This window comes from Arachis hypogaea, chromosome 13 (genome assembly GCF_003086295.3).
Source record: "Arachis hypogaea cultivar Tifrunner chromosome 13, arahy.Tifrunner.gnm2.J5K5, whole genome shotgun sequence".
Classification (NCBI taxonomy): domain Eukaryota; kingdom Viridiplantae; phylum Streptophyta; class Magnoliopsida; order Fabales; family Fabaceae; genus Arachis; species Arachis hypogaea.
In genome coordinates, this window is record NC_092048.1 from 94,305,231 (window position 1) to 94,327,884 (window position 22,654).

Consider the following 22,654-nt stretch of genomic DNA (forward strand, 5'->3'; position numbering starts at 1 on the left):
GTCTCTTCAGAGGTAATCTCTGCCTAGTCAAGTCATCCAGTTCTTTGATGAGCAAGGGGGGGTTCTTCCTCCCAAGTCTCATTACCAAATAACTTGGCATTTAACTTCATGATTGCTCCAAGATACTTAGCAACTTGCTCTTCAGTAACATCTTCATCCTCTTCAGAGGAAGAATACTCATCAGAGCTCATGAATGGCAAAAGTAAATTCAATGGAATCTCTATGATCTCAGTGTGAGCCTCAAATTCCCATGGTTCCTCATTAGGGAACTCCTTGGAGGCCAGTGGACGTATATTGAGGTCTTCCTCAGTGGAAATCACTGCCTCTTCCTCCTCTCCAAGTTTGGCCATGTGAGATGTGTTTATGGTCTTGCACTCTCTCTTTGGATTCTCTTCTGTATTGCTTGGGAGAGTACTAGGAGGGAGTTCAGTAATTTTCTTACTCAGCTGACCCACTTGTGCCTCCAAATTTTTAATGGCGGACCTTGTTTCAGTCATAAAACTTTGAGTGGTTTTAATTAGATCAGAGACTATAGTTGCTAAGTCAAAATGGCTCTGCTTAGAATTTTCTGTCTGTTGCTAAGAAGATGGTGGAAAAGGTTTGCCATTGCTAAACCTATTTCTTCCACCATTACTGTTGTTAAAACCTTGTTGAGGTCTCTGTTGATCCTTCCATGAGAGATTTGGATGATTTCTCCATGAAGGATTATAGGTGTTTCCATAGGGTTCTCCCATGTAATTCACCTCTTCCATTGCTTGGTTCTCAGGATCATAAGCTTATTCTTCAGAGGAAGCTTCCTTAGTACTGCCTGTTGCTGCTTGCATTCTAGACAGGCTTTGAGAAATCATATTGACTTGCTGAGTCAATATTTTATTCTGAGCCAGTATGGCATTCAGAGTATCAATCTCAAGAACTCCTTTCTTCTGATTTGTCCCATTATTCACAGAGTTCCTTTCAGAAGTGTACATGAATTGGTTATTTGCAACCATCTCAATGAGTTCCTGAGCTTCTGCAGGCGTCTTCTTCAGATGAAGAGATCCTCCAGCAGAGCTGTCTAATGATATCTTAGACAGTTCAGACAGACCATCATAGAAGATACCTATGATGCTCCATTCAGAAAGCATGTCGAAAGGACACCTTCTGATTAATTGCTTGTATCTTTCCCAAGCTTCATAGAGGGATTCACCTTCCTTCTGTCTGAAGGTTTGGACTTCCACTCTAAGCTTACTCAATTTTTAAGGTGGAAAAAACTTTGCCAAGAAGGCATTGACTAGCTTTTCCCAAGAGTTCAGGCTTTCTTTAGGTTGTGGTCCAACCATGTCCTAGCTCTGTCTCTTATAGCAAAAGGGAAGAGAATAAGTCTGTAGACTTCAGGGTCAACCCCATTGGTCTTGACAGTGTCATAGATTTGCAAGAATTCAGCTAAGAACTGATGAGGATCTTCCAATGGAAGTCCATGAAACTTGCAATTCTGTTGCATTAGAGAAACTAATTGAGGCTTAAGCTCAAAGTTGTTTACTCCAATGGCAGGGATTGAGATGCTTCTCCCATAGAAGTCGGGAGTAGGTGCAGTAAAGTCACCAAGCACCTTCCTTGCATTGTTGGCATTGTTCTTTTCGGCTGCCATGGTTTCTTCTTCCTTGAAAAGCTCTGTTAGGCCCTCTAGAGAGAATTGTGCTTTAGCTTCTCTTAGCTTTCTCTTCAAGGTCCTTTCAGGTTCAGGATCAGCTTGAACAAGTATGCCTTTATCTTTGTTCCTGCTCATATGAAAGAGAAGGGAAAAAGAAAGTAGGGAATCCTCTATGTCACAGTATATAGATTCCTTGAGGTGTCAGAGGAAAAGAAGAATAGAAGGAGGAGGTAGATAGAAGAGAATTCGTACTTATCAAGAGGGATAGAGTTCGAATTGCACCTTGAGGAGGAGTGTTAGTCCCTTAAATAGAAGGATGTGAGAAGAGGGGAAGAATTTTTGAAAATAAATTAAAAAGATTTTGAAATAATAAAATGAAATTTGAAAATTTGATTGAGATTTTCGAAAATTAAGATTAGGAAAGAAATTAAGTGATTTTTGAAAAAGATTTTGAAATTAGAAATAAAAAAGATATAATTGAGAGTTAATTTTGAAAAAGATGTGATTGAAAAGATATGATTGAGAAGATATGATTGAAAATCAATTTTAAAAAAGAAAGTTTAAAAATTAAAGTTGATTACTTGACTAACAAGAAATTAAAAGATATGATTCTAAAATTTAAAATTTGATCCTTTCTTAATAGGCAAGTAACAACCTGAAAATTTTGAAGTAAATCATTAATTATAGCAAGGATTTTCGAAAATTATAATAATAAAAAAAGGAAAGAAATTGATTTTAAAAAGATATGATTGAAAAGATATGATTTGAAAAAGATTTGATTTTGAAAAATTATGAAAATTTGAAAAAGATTTGAATTAAAAACAAAATCTTCCCTCTAGTGTCATCCTGGCGTTAAACGCCTAGAATGGATTAAACACCCAGAATGGCATCCATTCTGGCGTTTAACGCCCAAAATGCTACCTTTTTGGGCGTTAAATGCCCAGCCAGGTACCCTGGCTGGCGTTTAAACGCCAGTTTTCCTTCTTTACTGGGCGTTTTGAACGCCCAGCTTTTTCTGTTTGATTCCTCTGCTGAATGTTCTGAATCTTCAATTCTCTGTATTATTGACTTGAAAAGACATAGTTTTGAGAATTTTTTTGAATTTTTCAATGATGAGAAACAATCAAAATACAACTAATCTTAGGAAACTCAAATCAAACAAACAATGCGTGCAGGACACCAAACTTAAAAATTTTCATATAAGAGACACTAACAAATTGAGAATGCATATGAGAAACAACAAAACACACAAAACAAGAGAATTTAATGATCAGAGCAATGAAATCATCAAGAACAACTTGAAGATTAATGAAGAACATAATACATGTATTCGAAAAATGCAAGAAGAATAAAGACATGCAATTGACACCAAACTTAAAATTAGACACTAGACCCAAACAAGAAACATAAAAATATTTTTGATTTTATGGTTTTATAAATTTTTTTGTGATTTTTCAAAAATTGAGTGGAAAAGAAAATAAAGTGATTCAAAACTTTTAATAAGAATTCCAGGAATCATGCAATGTTAGTCTAAAGCTTCAGTCCAGAAAGGATTAGACATGGCTAGCCAAGCTTCAGCAGGACATTACATTCAACAGCTAAATTGATGGGAATCAATCATCTTTTGTGATGATAAGAACATCACCTTGAAACTCTAGAATTCATTCTTAAAAATTCTGAAAAAGAAAAGTACCTAATCTAAGTAACAAGATGAACCGTCAGTTGTCCAAACTCGAACAATCCCCAGCAACGGCGCCAAAAACTTGGTGCACGAAATTATGATCATCAACAATGGTGCCAAAGGACTTGGAGCTCTTAAACATGAATCACACTTTGTCACAATTCCGCACAACTAACCAGCAAGTGCACTGGGTCGTCCAAGTAATACCTTACGTGAGTAAGGGTCGATCCCACGGAGACTGTCGGCTTGAAGGAAGCTATGGTCACCTTGTAAATCTCAGTCAGGCGAATTCAGATGGTGATGGAGAATTGATAATTAAAAGATAAATAAAACATAAAATAAAGATAGAGATACTTATGTAATTCTTTGGTTGGAATTTCAGATAAGCGTATGAAGATGCTTTGTTCCTCCTGAACCTCTGCTTTCCTATTGCCTTCTTCCAATCATTCATACTCCTTTCCATGGCAAGCTTTATGTTGGGCATCACCGTTGTCAATGACTACTTTCCGTCCTCTCAGTGAAAACGTTCCAAATGCACTGTCACCGCACGACTAATCATCTGTTGGTTCTCGATCATGTTGGAATAGGATTCATTGATCCTTTTGCGTCTGTCAAACGCCCAACAATCGCGAGTTTGAAGCTCGTCACAGTCATCCCTTCCCAGATCCTTCTCAGAATACCACAGACAAGGTTTAGACTTTCCGGATCTCAAGAATGACCGCCAATAATTCTATCCTATACCACGACGGTTCCAATCTTAGATTAGAAACCCAAGAGATATGCATTCAAGCTTGTTTGCATGTAGAACGGAAGTGGTTGTCAGTCACGCGTTCATAGGTGAGAATAGTGATGAGTGTCACATAATCATCACATTCATCATGTTCTTGGGTGCGAATGAATATCTTGGAGAAGAAATAGACTTGAGTTGAATAGAAAAACAATAGTACTTGTATTAATTCATGAAGAACAGCAGAGCTCCACACCTTAATCTATGGTGTGTAGAAACTCCACCGTTGAAAATACAAAAGTAATAATGGTGTAAGCATGGCCGAATGGCCAGCCTCCAAGGTCTAGGGACTAAACGTCCAAAGATTATTAAAATATAATAGCAAGAGGTCCTATTTATAGAAAACTAGTAGCCTAGGGTTACAGAAATGAGTAATTAATGCAGAAATCTTTTTCCAGGCCCACTTGGTGTGTGCTTGGGCTGAGCATTGAAGCTTCCATGTGTAGAGACTTTTCTTGGAGTTAAACGCCAGCTTTTGTGCCAGTTTGGGCGTTTAACTCCAGCTTTTGTGCTAGTTCCGACGTTAAACGCCAGAATTCTTGAGCTGACTTGGAACGCCTGTTTGAGCCATCAAATCTCGGGCAAAGTATGAACTATTATATATTGCTGGAAAGCCCATGATGTATACTTTCTAACGCAATTGAGAGAGCACCAATTGGGTTTCTATAGCTCCAGAAAATTCACTTCGAATGTAGGGAGGTCAGAATCCAACAGCATCTGCAGTCTTTTTTCAGCCTCTGAATCAGATTTTTGCTCAGGTCCCTCAATTTCATCCAGAAAATACCTGAAATCACAGAAAAACACACAAACTCATAGTAAAGTCCAGAAGAGTGATTTTTATTTAAAAACTAATAAAAATATAATAAAAACTAATTAAAATATACTAAAAACATACTAAAAATAATGCCAAAAAGTGTATAAATTATCCGCTCATCACACTCCAAATCTGATTTCTTCACAGTTTGAATTTGAAGAGCCAGAAGGCCTTCCCACCCTCGAAGCTGGATCGTAAGATTGTATAATTAGTAGTTATTGATATGAACTTTATGCAATTATATAATACTCTAATATAGCTCGCTCGATATGTAGGAATGACGCGGTTGTGTGGGTTGCAAGTTGGATGATAGCTTATTTTGAAGATGATTATTTTAACATAAAGTTAATATTATGCACTAATCTTTTCCTTTGTTCTTTCTTTTATATTTAGGTAGTTAAGCCTAATGTGTAATTATTCAAATTTTATTAGGTTGATGATGGGGTTCGAATGAAGATTGTAGTCTCACTCGTGTCAAAGAATCATAATATGATCAGCTATAGGGTCAAAAGAAATGCCATTGAAAATCTTAGAAAGCTGTATGATAATCACCATCGTGATGATTATGAATTCCCACAAGATTAGATTTATAACATTGCCTTTTTTATTATTTTCTTGTGGGCATATAAACCATCTAGTGACATATGCATTATATTTTGTTTACGTTTGTGTTCGTATTTGATTGCCGGATTATTTAATGTCTCCATTTGACTAGAGATATAAGTATTATTATTTTTAAAGGTGGGTTTTCTTGACCATCATTGTTACTTCTATGTTTTATGATTTTTCTGCTAGTGGTGCTTATTATTATGCCATTTTGACATTATGATTGATTTGATCATAATTAGATAGATTTAGAATCAATACATATTAGCTAATATTAGTATCTTTGATATATGAATTGAGCTCTGTTGGGATTTAAAGTGAAGATTTTTTCTTTTACTTTTGTTTTATCTTATTTATTTATTAGCTCTTTAGGATATTTCTTTGCATTTTGATCATTCCCTTTTGATGTGGGAGTTCTAGTGCAAGTGTGGTTTTCCCTTTTTTCTGGGGTTTTGAAGTGGAAGTGGGAGTTCGGGTGATTTGGATTATACCCGAGAGAAAGGGTTGGTTGATGCAGCTTTTGCTTAAATAATTAAAAGTTCATTTATGCTCAGTTTTGAAGATGCTGCCTGATAAGAGCAAAAAGGTAAAGTTACTCAGCTCATATGTATATTTAGATTCACATGGATGTATCTTAATATGTTTTGGATTGGTGTTTTGTATTTTTTGGGGGGGAATCTAGTGGATGTTGAGGGGTAGGGAATGATATGTGTGGTGACTTGTGAATGTATCTATTGCCTATATATGAATTTATACTCTTTTGGTGATTGAAATTTTGTTCTTTTATACAATCTAGTATTCTGTTTTTTCTGTCTTAGTTGTGTGTTGGATATGGGGCTTATGTGTTTGTTTAATAAATAATAATTCGTCTTGCAAATGTTTATGCTTCCTTGCCGTATGTTAAATACTTTAGTTGGATTATAATCTACTTGTGTGTCTTTCACTGATCTATTATCTTTTACTCAGTAAATCACTATTGCCTGAAACCATTTTCTTTCCAGTATACACCAGCCATAGACATATGGAGCATTGGCTGCATTTTTGCAGAACTTTTGACTTGAAAGCCTTTTTTCCCTGGGAAGAATGTTGTTCATCAATTGGATCTTATGACTGATCTTCTTGGAACACCATCTCTATATTGATGGACAACTATTTTAATGTATAAGTGGAAAAGAGTGTTGAATCTGATATGTGATGTTCCCTAGTGTGTTATTCATGGTTTTGATCATGGTGTTAAGTAATTTGAGTTAGTTATGATGTTAACGTCATTACTACAAGATAAATCTATGATATGGGGTGTCCAATATTTCTTCGTTCTCTTCTTTCTAATTGGGTTGTCAATTTACCAGCATGGCATAGAAATCATTGGATAAATGTATATTGTGTTTCTTGTGAAATTCTGCCATGTATTTCTTGTTGGATTTCACGAAGCAGTTTATACTTTTCCTTTGCTCTTACATATCATATTTCTTCATCTGCGTGTTATTAGTGGTTGCTACAACATCAAGACTGGACCTGGCTGTTCAATTGAACTCATGAAATTTGACATGGGTGGTTCATCTGCTGTTTTGGGTGTAACGAAAGCTCTTGGTCAAATCAAACCTCTTGGAGTTGAGGTCAGTAATTTATGTTATTGTTCATACCTTCCATTCTTTCTATACCTTCCATGTTTGATTCCTTTATGTAATTTATCAAGTGATATCCAAAAGTTTTAACTTGTTACTCATAATCTTTAGCAGTTATCAGCAACACAGCACCCCTCAATTTCAAAGATCATCAATAATAAATATTATATGTTTCTTATGTGGTATTTCAAAGTACATCTTGAGAAATAAATAACATGAACCACTTAAGTTGACAAGAAAATTGAATTTTGCACAATACATTATCCTCACTTGGAGACAGATTTCAGCTGACAAATGTTGCTCATAATGATTTGTTTGTCCACAATTTTCAGAGGTCCATAAAGTATACTTCAATATCCCAATCCCAGAAATATAACTACAAGACATATTCATGGGGGGTTGTAGCTACAAGGACGAAAAGAGGTGCAGCCGGTGGGAATCCAGGTATAGAAAGAAGGCAAGTTTTAGTTATCCTCTTGTATAGGCGATTCTAGCATCCTTACGGTGTGAGGAAGCATAAACTCAGCAAATATGGGAAAATAAGAAGATGGATAGTACCCATAAATATTATTATTATTTTCTATTTTTATGGGCCCTTTTTTCTGTTGTTTATTTGGTTTGGTGTGAAAGAGAGGAAAAGAGAAGAGAAGAGAGAGGTTTGTGTGTGAAAGTTTGAAGTGCAAGTGCAAGTGCAAGTGAAAGGAGACTTAAACTAAACTGTAAGTGAAGTATATCTCACTAATCTAAGGAAGCAACATGGTCTAAGGTCTTACATAAGGAAGCTATTTCTGACTTTCTGTTCTCTTAGCTTTTGTTTTTTTTTTTTTTTTGTTCCACGGTATCTCGAACAGGACATACCTAAGACTAATCATTCGTAAATGATACTTATTTAAAAAGAATAATGAACTAACCACTAGACTAACCCAAATTAGTTCTCTTCACTTTTATTAATGTTCCATAAAATGGCGTCCACTATGCCATGATTTCCCACTTTGTAGAAAATATAACAGCAAGATTAGAAAAAGCTTCATTTGGAAATTTTCATTTAGTGTGAATTTTCTTAAAAATTATTATGGATCGAATACTTGTGTTGAATCTATAGTAACGCCTATCTTATTAATTCCAGTTCTATTGTGATAATAATCCTTACTTGATATAATCAAATGAATTTTCATATAAAGTAAATTCATTTTTGGGTTCATAAAGCTTAATTAGGTGATAATATGTATAGGTATTTTTCTTATCTAAATAATTACCCTTATAGGTTCTTTGTTGGGGATCAAAAATTAAAAGGGAGAGAAAAAGAAAATTAGAGAGCTAACTACAAGATTTCATCTAATATTACTAGGGTGAGATATACTTATTAAATCTTAATGGTTTGTCCATTTTATTGTAAAAGAACTTGCTTGTATTTAGATTTGTGAAGTTATAATTTTTTAAAAATTTATTAAATTTCTTAATTTTGTGAAATAATAATGAATTAATGATGCATTAGCAAGTTTTAACCTTCATTGTTAGTTCAATTTTAAAGGCTTAAAAAAAAGGTGTTGTTACTTTGTTAGTATACCGAAATTGGAAAATTTTAAGAAAAATGTAAAAGACATTAAATAAACAAAAAAACCCTAAGAGTATTCCCTTTTTTCCTTTATTTATCTTTCCTTTATTTTATTTTATTTTATATATTTTTTTCAATCAAATACAGTATAGGGCAAGGGATTCAGTCTAAGTCTAATGACACAGTAAAGTTACTTCCCTTATTTCAAAGTAATGCACATGGTGCTATTTATGGCATATGCATAATGCACCAATTTCACTTAAGGACACTAATGGAGATGTAAGAATCACAAATCGTCGGTAGGTAAAACAAAACAAAACTGCCAAGAGACTAATGGAATTCTGAACTAAGTCAAAAATAGAAAAATATTTGAATACAGTGAAATATGCCTCCTCCTCTGACCCCCTTTTACATCTCCCCTAAACTTATTCATAAAATCAAACCCATTGAACCAAGAACACCACAAGATGCATTTATCTTATCCTCTCTGATTCACTCACCATATAACAAGATTTGGAGATATCAATTATCAGTTCACTTTTGAGAAGCATTTTTCAAAACCCACTCTACTAAAGTAGCAACACCAAATCCTGTTGCTGAGCATTTCTTCTTGTTCCATACCGGACTGGACAAGTCGATATGCATCCATTGAACCTTTTCATTAACAAACTGCAAAATAGCAGTTGTTGGTAGCAATTTCCCAATAAGTTTATGGAGTAATATTAAGAGAATGACAAGATTATATATAATTAGTGATAAACCCCATTTGTAGGATTTATCTTGTATTGATTCTAGGGGATTTTATGACCTTTTACCCACATTTATTCAATGAAATAGCATGGTTTTACAACTTCTCCCTTAACTGTGCTTAAGAGTGAAAACATGCTTTTTAGGCCCTTAATTGTTTAATCTTAATTTACCTTGATTCCATTAGATGTCTTGATATGTTTGTTAAGTGATTTCGGGCTTAGGAGGCAAAGATTGGATCAAGGAAATGAAGGAAAAGCATGTAAAAGAGGAGAACTCATGAAGAAATGAAGGAATCGCAAAAGCTATCAAACCGACCTCTTTGCACTTAATCGACCATAACTTGAGCCACAGAAATCCAAATGATGTGGTTTTAGTTGCGTTGGAAAGCTAACATCTGGAGCTTCAAAATGATATAAGATTTGCTATAGTTGCATCACGTTTAGGGGGGCACGCACCGATTTGCACGTCAATCATTAAAAGCAAATTAGTGGCCAGCTAATTCTAAAGCCTTGTGGGCCCAATCCAACTCATTTCTGATGCAATTTAACCCAAGGATTGAAGAGGGATGAGACATCTAGTCATTAGTTTAGTTTTATTTTAGTTTTCACATGCTTTAGTTAGTTTCTAGGGAGAGAAGCTCTCTCTTCTCTCTAGAATTAGGAGTAGGTTAGATCTAGATTAGGAACTCTTAGATCTAGTTTAATTTCATGCTTTGATTTACTTTTCTCTTTGCAATTCTTCTTCTTCTACCTTTCCTCTCTTTAGTTTAGTATTTAATTCATGTAATTCTCTACTTTTATGTTGATACACTTTTGTTCTTCTATCTTTCTTTCAATGCAATTTATGATTCATGTTCCTTTATTGTTGATTTGATTTGTTGTTGTTTAATTCCTTGCAATTGAGTAGTGTAGATTTACTTTCCTTGCTATTTTACTATGTTTTTCTTTTATGCCTTCCAAGTGTTTGATGAAATGCTTGGTTGGATTTTAGTGTAGATTTACATTCCTTGCAATTTTACTATGCTTTCCTTTTATGCATTCTAAGTGTTTGATAAAATGCTTAGTTGGATTTTAGAGTAGAATTTTATGTTCTTGGCTTGGGAAGGTAACTTAGGAACTCTTGAGTTACTAATGTCCAAGTGATTGACGGTTGGGAGCCATTAAGTCTAGATCTCACTAATTGATTTGGTGTAGAACTAGGACTTATGGACTTGGATTGACATAGCTCACTTGACTTTCCTTTACTATTAGTTAGGGGATGACTTAGTGGGGTTGGTCCTTGCCAATTCTCATGTTGTGGTTAGTGATTAGGATAGAGATCCTTGACCACCAACCTTTACCAAGACCTCTTTAATTGTTAGTTTATTTTCATTTCCATTTACTTTTCATGCCTCTTATCAAAAACCCCAAAACATACTCCATAACCAATAACAAGACACTTTATTATAATTCCTAGGGAGAACGACTCGAGGTTTAATACTTCGGTTTATAATTTTAGGGGTTTGTACTAGTGACAAACAAATTTTTGTACGAAAAGATTATTGTTGGTTTAGAAACTATATTGCAACAAGAATTTATTGGGAATTCTAAACCATCAAAAGTCCAATCATCAAAATGGCGCCGTTGCCGGGGATTGCAATGGTGTTGTATTATTGGTTATTGTATATATGTGAATATTGTAAATAGATTGATTTTTGGATTGCTTGTTAGCTTTTGGTAGTTGTAGGACTTTGTTTCCTTTATTTGTTATTAGCTTTTATTTTCTCTTGCTATCATGAATTCTCACCTTCGCTATGAGTTTAGTTCTAATTGTGTTGTAGGAAATGAGAGCTACAATGAAAAAATGCATCAAGGATGGAACAATCAAAGGTGGGAGGAGCCATATGCATATGATCAATCCTCTTGGCAACAACCTCCACCAAAGCACTATGAAGAAGAGTCATTCTATGATGCATATCAATCCAATGGCTATGGTGAATCTCCTTGTTACTTTCAAGAACCACCACCATATGCCTATGAATCATATCCTCAACATGAACCTCAACCACACTCACAAGCCTCCTTTCACCAAACACATCCATATGACCCTAACCCATATCCATCCTACCAACCACCTTTTGAACCATATGAGCCATACATGGAACCACCATTCCAATATCAATACTTCCAAGAACCACCTCAATATACACCACCATATCCTTACCAAGAAGAACTACCTTCCTATCATGAACCCCTTCTCCAAGACAATGAACCCTCCTATCCACCCCAATCCTCAATGGATGAAACCTTTGGCCTTATACTTCAAGGGCAAGGAGAGATGCAAAGGAAGACACTAGAATTTGTGGCTACCTTGACCAAGGTAGTAATCATTTTAACCTCCTAATGCTTGAGCACTCAAAGCACTCCCATGGTCACATGTGGAGAATCAATTGAAGAACAAAGCATGAAGGAGAGATTGGAAACTCCAGTGGAGAATAAAGAATGCCACTTTGTGTTAGAATAATTGGAGGAGCCTATGATCATTGAAGAAGAGGAAGAAGTGGTTGAAGACTTAGGAGATGCGGAACCTCCTTGGGAACCTAGAGTCGAAGAGAATCTCTCCAAGGCGATTGAATTTGATGTTGAGGAGGAGAGTGCACAACTGCCAAAATAATTATTGAATGAAGACTTGGAGGGAATGAAGCAAGGATTGAGTTCCATTGGTGATGAGGATCATGCATCCAACCTTCTTAGTGGTGAATCCTTTGAATTTGATGAACCTTCTCCCAATGAGATGGAAAGCAATGTGGAGGTAGATTTCTCTCAACCTCCTATTTATGATTTGAGTGACGGAGAAGAGGTAGATGAAATTGATGAACAAAGGGTTGAAATTGAAGAAAGTTGTCAAGAGGTGGAGGTAGTCAAAGAAGAACATAAGGGAGTAGAGCTTGCAAGGACATTGGAGATACCTCTCCCCAAGCCACCACCATCTATTCTTCCATTCAAGTGGGTAAATTCCTTATACCTAAGCTTTATTATTCCCCTTGAATTTGGTTTGCTTGAGACGGATGGTTAACTTAGATATATTTGTGGCTTTAAGAGCAAAAGGGAGATGATTAGTGGTTGGCAAGGTAAATCAAAGTTCATGATGGTTGCATGCCCAAAGCTTAATAGCAAGGGTTGGTGTAGAACTAGATTGCTTGGGTCTAGGATGATGTTTGTTCACTTTATTGAGAGTTCACCTTGTTTACCACCCCCATGGAATAATGATAATCAACTTGAAGATGGGTGTGGAAACAAGATATGGGATCCCGGAATACATGAGGATCAACTTTGGGAGCCCATGGTTTGTGAAGAACTCCATCAAAGCTTGGAAAAATTGAAGAATGGAGCTTATTGGAAATGCAAGCATTGGTGGATGTTCGAAGATGGCTTCAAGCACAAGCCACCTTGAGAGGAGCTCCCCATAAGTCCAACTTAAGGACAATAAACAAAAGTGCTAGGTGGGAGACACCCCACCATGGTAAATTCTTTTTATTTTCTCTTTTTGTACATATTGGTAATTAGTTTAAATTTATATTTTTGGTTGATTTGTTGAGTATAATTGGTAGTTTAGTATGTTAAATAAGCTTTTATGGTGTTTTGGTAGCTATTTAGAGGTTTGGAATGCTTAGATTGGTGCAAAAATATAGAAAAAAAAATAGAGCACCATCCGCGCGTACGTGCACTGCGCGCGTACGCGTGCCTCAAGCATTTTCGCCTACCCACGCAGACGCGCCATGTACGCGTACGCGTGGATTGAGAATTCCACCCCCAAGCCAAAAACTCGAGAGTTGTGCGAACGTTGCGCGCGCATTGTGCCTTTCGCACAAACCAACTCGCGCGTACGCGCACATGACGCGTACGCGTCACTCTTGAAATAAGCCATCGACACAAACGCGCTATGTACGCGTACGCGTCGCGTCCATTGCACCACCATCTGCGCGCGCGTACGCACGGATGTCCTTCCTTCACTACACTTCTTTTCTTCTCCTCTTTCCATTTCTTTCCTTCTCCTTTCTTCTTCCATTCTTCTACCCCTCATCCAACACTCCCAAACACCATTGATAACCATTTATTTTAGTTAACTAATTAGTTAGTTAACTAATTAGTTAGTTAATTAATTAATTAGTTAGTTAGTTAGTTGATTAGTTAGTTTTTATTTCATTTTCTCTTTTTTTGTAAGTGTTGGATTGTTATTCTTGTTTACCATTAATTGCTGCTGAGTATTAAAATGGGATGTTATCTTAACATCATTATGTTTATAATCTTTGTTGGATTCTATTGTTGAGGTTATATTTTGCTACTTGGTTTTGAGTTTTTCATGCTTACCTTTTAAGAATACCAAGTGATGAGAATTGCCTTTGAGCTTGTAACTCTTCTTGAATTGCATGATTTGGCCACCATGTGATTTGAACCCTATGCTTTGATTATGCAATCTCTTGACATTGGATGGTGTGCATTTACCTTAATGCATTGTGCTTCATGATTATATGCATCCATATGTTATGGCTTGAATGCTCTCATGCTTTTTTAATGCTTGTTTTACCTTACAAGTTTACTTAAAGCATCTCAAGCACACTAGGATAAGTGAAGTGCATGCTTCTTTTGTGACATCGCTTTTTATGCTAATGTGTGTTCTAAAAGGCGCCTAATTTAGAATTCACACTAACTTTCATTAATGTCACACTAATCCACTCACTCCATTCTAGTGGTTTTTACCTCGTTCCAGCAATGTATGCTTCCTTGCTTTTGTATCTTCTCATCTTATGGTGTTATTCTTTACTTTTCATGATTGATGCACCGCATGCAAAAATGGAAGCAGAAGAAAAAACACGCAGCAACCGGTTGATCTACCAACTGAAGGTAGCAACTTGGAAAGTCGCCGTACCCCTTGCTCATCTTTGAGTGCACCGAGGACGGTGCAAACTTTTAAGTATGGGGAGGTCGTCCGACCGGTCGGCGATTTTGGATGACAAATTTCTAATTCCAACACTTTTGCATTTCATTTTAGGTCTTTTAGGATTTTTGTTTCATTTTCTTATTTTTTCATATATATATATATATATATATATATATATATATATATATATATATATATATACACAATAAGCTTAGTCAAAATAATGAGATTTTTCTAAGATTTCTATCTATAGGGCACCAATTGATTTGAGTGAAAACTTTTCATAGAACTTGCTTGAATTATATACATATTGTGGAATATGGTTTTGAGCTAAGAATACAAACAAGTGAGATTTGAGCCTAATGACGTGGTTACATCTTATAACCACTTATTTTTCCTTCTTGTGTGCATTATTCTCTTTCTATGATTGTAATCTTTGATTTGTTTGATTCTTTATGTCCATTATTTTGTGTAGACGTGCATTTATATGATTGAGGCCATCATTTCATGTAGCTCACTTACCCAAATAGCCTTACCTTTTATCTTCCATTGTTAGCCAATTTGAGCCTACGATTAACCATTTTGTTCTTAATTTAGTACATTACAAGCCTAAAGCGAAAAACAATAAATGTCCTTATTTAGATCTTTGATTAGCTTAGGCTAGTGTGTGTGTGTATCATTCAAGTGTGGGAGCCTTGGGACATTGGGTGAATAAAAGGGTGTTTTGTATTTCTATATTTGGGAATTAAGTACATACTCATGTATTGATAAAAATGTATAGACCTTATGCATTGATGTTCTTGTATATAGTTTGAAAAGAAAAAAAATGAGAAAAACAAAAGAAAAAGGAAAAGAAACAAAAAGAAAGAAAAGAAAAAGAAGAAAGAAATAGAAAAAGAAGGAAAAAGAGAAAGAAAGAAATAAAAAGGGGACAAAATGCCCCAAAGCAAAGCGAAGCTCAATAAAATCAATGCATATGAGTTGTGAAATGAAAAGAAAATGCATGAGTATGTTAAAAAGTGAAAAACGGGTAGTTAGGTTAGAACTTAATTGTATAGGATGTCATAGGTTAAGTGGGAAGTTTAAGCTTATCAAAGATTCAAATTTCAAGCTCACTTGACCAAATACATCCTACCTTAACCCTAGCCCCATTACAAACAATGAAAAGACCTCATGATGCTTGTATGCATGCATAAAATAAATGTTGATTGTTAGAAGAAAAACAAATCTTGAAAAGCATGATTAGGGGAGAATTGAGTGAATCAACCCTAAACACTTGAGCGAATAGAGTGCAAACACATCCGGTGAGGGTTTGATGCTCAATTACATGTTTTCACCTATGATCATCTCTTTTCATGCAAGTTTGTAAAAATATTTAATAACTCAATTCAATTGTGGATTAGACTTGCTAGTCCTTAGCCCTTGTGCATATATGCTTCTTGGGAATTGATTTATTTTGACCAAGAAATTGCATTCATGTAGATAGTTGCATATAGGTAGATTGCATTTAGTTAGACTTCATTAAATAAATGTTGATACCCCTTGTTTCTCTCTTGGTTTAAGCATGAGGACATGCTTTGTTTAAGTGTGGGGAAGTTGATAAACCCCATTTGTAGGGTTTATCTTGTATTGATTCTAGGGGATTTTATGACCTTTTACCCACATTTATTCAATGAAATAGCATGGTTTTACAACTTCTCCTTTAATTGTGCTTAAGAGTGAAAACATACTTTTTAGGCCCTTAATTGTTTAATCTTAATTCACCTTGATTCCATTAGATGCCTTGATATATTTGTTAAGTGATTTCGGGTTTAGGAGGCAAAGATTGGATAAAGGGAATGAAGGAAAAGCATGTAAAAGTGGAGAACTCATGAGGAAATGAAGGAATTGCAAAAGCCGTCAAGCCGACCTCTTTGCACTTAATCGACCATAATTTGAGCTACAGAGATCCAAATGATACGGTTTTAGTTGCGTTGGAAAGCTAACATCCGGGGATTCAAAATGATATAAGATTTGCCATAGTTGCATCACGTATAGAGGGGGCGCACATGCGCCGATTTGCACGTGAATCATTAAAAGCAAATTAGTGGCCAGCGAATTCTAAAGCCTTGTGGGTCCAATCCAACTCATTTCTGATGCTATTTAATCCAAGGATTAAAGAAGGATGAGACATCTAGTCATTAGTTTAGTTTTATTTTAGTTTTCACATGCTTTAGTTAGTTTCTAGAGAGAAGCTCTCTCTTCTCTCTAGAATTAGGAGTAGGTTAGATCTAGATTAGGAACTCCTAGATCTAGTTTAATTTCATGCTTTGATTTACTTTTCTCTTTGCAATTCTTCTTCTTATACCTTTTCTCTCTCTAGTTTAGTATTTAATTCATGTAATTCTCTACTTTTATGTTGATGCACTTTTGTTCTTCTATCTCTCTTTTAATGCAATTTATGATTCATGTTCCTTTATTGTTGATTTGATTTTTTGTTGTTTAATTCCTTGCAATTGAGTAGTGTAGATTTACTTTTCTTGCTATTTTACTATGTTTTCCTTTTATGCCTTCCAAGTGTTTGATGAAATGCTTGGTTGGATTTTAGTGTAGATTTACATTCCTTGCAATTTTACTATGCTTTTCTTTTATGCCTTCTAAGTCTTTGATAAAATGCTTAGTTGGATTTTAGAGTAGAATTTTATGTTCTTTGCTTGGGAAGGTAACTTAGGAACTCTTGAGTTACTAATGTCCAAGTGATTGACGGTTGGGAGCCATTAACTCTAGATCTCACTAATTGATTTGGTGTAGAACTAGGACTTATGGACTTGGATTGACATAGCTCACTTGACTTTCCTTTACTATTAGTTAGGGGATGACTTAGTGGGGTTGGTCCTTGCCAATTCTCATGTTGTGGTTAGTGATTAGGATAGAGATCCTTGACCACCAACCTTTGCCAAGACCTCTTTAGTTGTTAGTTTATTTTCATTTCCATTTACTTTTCATGCCTCTTATCAAAAACCCCAAAACATACTCTATAACCAATAACAAGACACTTCATTGTAATTCCTAGGGAGAACGACCCGAGGTTTAATACTTCAGTTTATAATTTTAGGGGTTTGTACTAGTGACAAACAAATTTTTGTATGAAAGGATTATTGTTGGTTTAGAAACTATATTGCAATGAGAATTTATTGTGAATTCTAAACTGTCAAAAGTCCAATCATCAATCAGACACATCATACATACCTGTTTTAGGAAAGGGGCGGCAGTAATAGCACCACCTTGTCGACCACCAGTGTTAACCATATCAGCGACTCCTGATTTTATTGACTCCCAGTAACTATCTTCTAATGGCATCCTCCATAGTTTCTCCCCACTCACCTCAGAGGCTTCAACAACTTCTTTTGCCAGCTCATCACTGGGTGTAAAAATACCTTCAAAAGCAACAGTTGAAATAGTATCAGATGAATTCTTGCCCCCAAATAACATGGCACTTTCAATGCCAACTAAAAATTTGACCTTTTTATGGTTTCCACTAGCAACTCTTGATATAGGATCAATAAGAAAATAAATCAAACCCATACATACACAATATAATAGTACTTTAGATCAAAGTTACCTACAATTGAGGGTCCAAGAGCAACCACACATGCCCCAGTTAAAGTTGCCAGGTCAACAATCTGAAGAATAGTTGATCAACCTGTTAGCACAATTCTAAAACCAAAGTATACACATACACTTCTTAAGGAATTGCAATTGCATACTCCAAATAATTGAGTATTTGAGCAACTGAGCTTACATACAAGTTAGAAAAAGCTTCTAATATTTTCTCTAACTCTTATTAGAGAAAATAATAAACAACCAAATCTACCAAACTGATGAATATTAAGCAGACCATCCAGTTGGGGCAATTAACCTAATCTGTATAAATCATGGGGAGATTATAGGGATAGAAAGAGGTAAATGCAGAGTTTCATACCTTCTCAACACCTTGGTTACAAGCATATACCAGAGCATCTGCCAATGTAAGCCTACCCTCCGTATCAGTGTTGTTAACCTACAAAAGAAATCCAACATCAAATTCTTAGTAAATGATCTCAAATGGTAATATTATAATAAAAAAATAATAAAAACTACTACACATGTTTAATTATATTGATCCTAGAGGCCAAAATCTCTAATCATTGATTTCCAGTTTTACACAAATATTTATTTGTACCAGATATTTCTACAATAGGTTTGCCATACGATAATTCAAGTGACAAATACATTGCATCCAAATATTAAAATTAAACATCCAAAAAGCACAAAAAATGTTCTCAATATAAGAAATATATGATTTCTGGAGGGAAAAGATGAGATGACTGCAATGTAATGGTTGAAACAGGATCAAAATATAACAAATGCTATGTTCCAATAATGTGTATAGTAAGTTGTGATTATAATCAAATAAACCCTTACCTCTATAGTCTTTCCATTTGAAGATGTGACAATGTCTCCAGGCCTCATACCTTATCCACTAATCCTATTCTCACAAGCTGCAACTACAAAATGAACCTGCATATACATGACTTTAAACTTGGGCATAGCATGAATTATTAATCATAATTAGCAATTGTACCACAAAATGCAGGACTTTTATTGAGTGCCATTCTTGATACATCATTCCTCTATCTCAATTCAACCATGAACCTATAAGTCTCCAACATAACTGATGCAAGCAAAACTGTCGGTTAAGAATTCCTTCTCAGTAAAGGAGAATTAACCTCGTTGCAAGTATAGTTCTCAACCAACAAGTAATGCTCGATCAAAGTTTACAATTTCTAATCTAAACCGAGAGTCTTTTAACCTCGGGTCGTTCTCCCTAGGAATGCAAATGAAATGTTACGCTTTTGGTTGTTAAAGGGACGAAAGGGGTTTTTGAATTAAAGAACGAAAGATTAAAGAAACTAAGCAATAAAAGAATTAAGCAATGATCAAAATTGTAATTAATGCAAGTAAAGAGAATACAAGATCAAAACTTAGTGAAAATGCTATAAATGCAAGAAAAGAGCCTTGACTTGAGAATGAGTATCCAAGGGATCCTATCATCGCCATAACCACAACTATGGTAATTATGATAAGTCAATCTCGCCTAGTCAACCCCAACCATCGAGGAGAAAGTTAAGCAAGCATAATTGACCTTAATCCATAAGTCCTAACTAACTTACCAAACTAGTTGATAAAAGGCTAGCGTCAATGGAAATAAGAATCAACTAACTACCCAAGAATTACCACTAAATGTCAGACATTATGACTCTAGTATCCTAGGAACTCAAACCACAAGCCAAGGTGGGAAAATATAATCAAAATCTAGAGTTGACATTTTCACAAACACCTTGTATGCATAAAAGTAAAACATGAAATATTGCAAAGTAAAATAGAAAACTATAACCAACTACCAACAAAACCAAACATAAACAAGCAATCAAACATAAAGGAAGCATGGAACATAAAATTCATTAATAAAAACTTTAAGTAACACAAAATTAAAAATATGAACAAGTAACTTGAACCAAAAGGAAGGAAAGTAAAGACAATGTAATTAATGAGGAAATTTAGAGTACTTACAATTGAAGAAGTAAATTCAAAATCAAAGCTTGCTATAAAATGCTACAATGGAAATTGATAAACCCTAGGAGAGCAATGCTATACTACTCCTACTCCTACTCCTAATTATATGAAAACTATGGAAAATAAAATCTAATTCCTAATGCTTTCATATGTGTTGATTCCCCCCTTATATAGCACTTCAAAACAACATTTCAGCCTTCCAAAAATAAGCCAAGGGCCTCCAAATTCGCGCAGCACGTGTTTCATTAATGAAATCACGTGTTGGGATATGTGTGGACGCACAGACGTGTGCGTCCACACACTCGGCTAAAAATTGACATATGCATACGCACAGGTGCTCGTGCGCACGCACGCGTGGAAATCCTCGCTTGTGCACACGCACGCAGGGATGTGCGCATGCACACTTCGCTGTGTGTGTTTTTTCTTGTTTTCTTCATGTTTTCTCTCTTGTACATGCTTTCCTCCACTTTTGGCTATCCATTCTTGCCTCCAAGGCCTGAAATCACTCACAAACCATATCACGGCATCGAATGACACAAAAGTGGAATTAAAAATCACTAATCTAAGCATTAAAATGCAGGTTTTCACATTTAAAATCAAATTAGGGATCAAACACAAAAGTATGCTATTTTGGTGCTTAAGTGTGAGTTAATGTGCTTAGAATCCATCTAAATTGAGTCAAAATACATCGAAAAATATGCACTCATCAATAATCCAACAATATGCTTTAGTTTGAGCTTATAAAATCATCAGATGATGCCCATGCAACTCACTTCATTTCAATTTCTTGTCACTGAACCATAGATCAATTCATAAAAAGCCTACATGGGTTGTCATGAGTGTTTGTCGTTGGGAGAACCTAACTCTGAAAGAACAAGGGTCCCAAAAGATGCTGTTTGTTATAATTTACTCAGTGATACTTCACTCAATCATAATTAATTCTTCGGCTCTTAACACATAAATGAGATCTCAGAATAACCTTCCCTCAAGAATAGGAAAAAGGGGAACAATCTTACGAAGAGGAATCAATTAAGTAAGAATTGGAGAAACTAGTCCTTGAGATACGTTAGTGGTTGAATATTTTTAGTTATTTACATCATATTGAAAGTTCATAGTTTAAAAGTTCTATGCAAGTCCATATGGTTAGTTTTGTAATAGAGAAGCATATGATGTGTGGATTGATAAATGATCACCGGTTTTAATTTTAACTATGCCAATCTATTCGAGGTAAAGTAACTAAATATACATGTAAATCATCTTATTCTAATGTAGATAACTTGCCCATCATGACATCAGATAAAATTTTCTAAATCACAACATTGCACTAGAATAAGCTTAGTTAATATGATGAAAATTTTCAAGAAATTCATTTTTAGGGTACCACCCAATTGGTTGAAATTTTTTTTTTAGAACTTGCTTGAATTATACACTTGTGGATCATGTTTTGAGCAAAGAACACAAGTATGTGAGATTTGAGCCTAATTGTGTGGTTACATCCTATGACCACTCACTTTCATTATTGTGTGTATTATTCTCTTCCTATGAGTGTAATCTTTGATTTGTTTGATTCTTTATGTCCATTATTTTGTGTATACATGCATTCATATGATTGAGGCCATTGTTCAAATAGCTCACTTACCCAAATAGCTAACCTTTTATCTTCCATTGTTAACCAATCTTGAGCCTATGCTTAACCCATTTGTTCATAATTGTAGCACATTACAAGCTTAAGTGAAAAAATAATAAATGTCCCTTGTTTGGATCTTTGATTAGCTTAGACTAGTGAGAGTGTTTATTACTTGATTTTGGGAAGGTTGGATACATTGGTTAGAGATAAAAGTGTGTTTATGTTTTTGTTGAAAATTTCTCAAGAATTGGGTACATACTCATGTATTAATCATATGTAAACCATATGCATTGATGTTCTTGTATATATTTCAGCTTAAAAAAATAAATTTAGAAAATTTATAATGCAACAAGAAAGGAACAAAATGTCCCAAAGTTTGAAGTCTAATAATAATCAATGCATATGTGAGGTATTAAAAAGGAAATACATGAGTGTGTGAAAAGTGAAGAACGGATAGCTAGGTTTGTTTAGAATTATTTAGGTTGTCATAGGTTAGGTGGGAAGTTTAAGTTAATCAAAGATTCAAATTTCAAGCTCATTTGACCATATGCATCCTACCTTGACCCTAGCCCCATTACAACCTATGGAAAGTCCTCTTGATATTTGTATGCATGCATAAAGTAATTGTTGATTGTTAGATGAAAAACAAATCTTGAAAAGCATGATTAGGGGAGAATTGAGTGAATCAACCCCATACACTTGAGTGCATAGAGCGGATACACATCCGGCGAGGGTTCAATCACTCAATTACATGTTTCCACCCATGATCATCTTTTCTTGCAAGTTTGTGAACTCTTTCAATGATTCAATCCAATTGTGGTTTGCTTTGATTGCTAATACCTTAGCCCTTGTGCTTGCAGGTGTATTCTTGAAAATTGATTTATTTTGACTAAGTCATTACATCATGAAGATAGGTTGCATATAGATAGATTGCATTTAGTTAGTTGCATTGAATAAATGTTAATACACTTTGCTTCTTTCTTGATTTTAGCATGAGGACATGCTTAGTTTAAGTGTAGGGAGATTTGATAAACCTCGATTTTGTGATTTATCTTGTGCTTATT

The 22,654-nt window shown here is 35.1% G+C and overlaps 1 non-coding gene and 1 pseudogene across 1 annotated transcript; one reads left to right on the forward strand and one right to left on the reverse strand.

Annotated features, from left to right (window-relative positions):
- Positions 1 to 1,118: 1,118 nt before the first annotated feature.
- Positions 1,119 to 1,226, forward strand: LOC112739145 (small nucleolar RNA R71). Its single transcript, XR_003170084.1, has one exon. It is a non-coding gene; the product is annotated as a small nucleolar RNA R71 (small nucleolar RNA).
- A 7,790-nt stretch (positions 1,227 to 9,016) lies between these two features.
- On the reverse strand, positions 9,017 to 18,919 carry LOC112735144 (leucine aminopeptidase 2, chloroplastic-like; annotated as a pseudogene).
- Between the last annotated feature and the right edge of the window lie 3,735 nt (positions 18,920 to 22,654).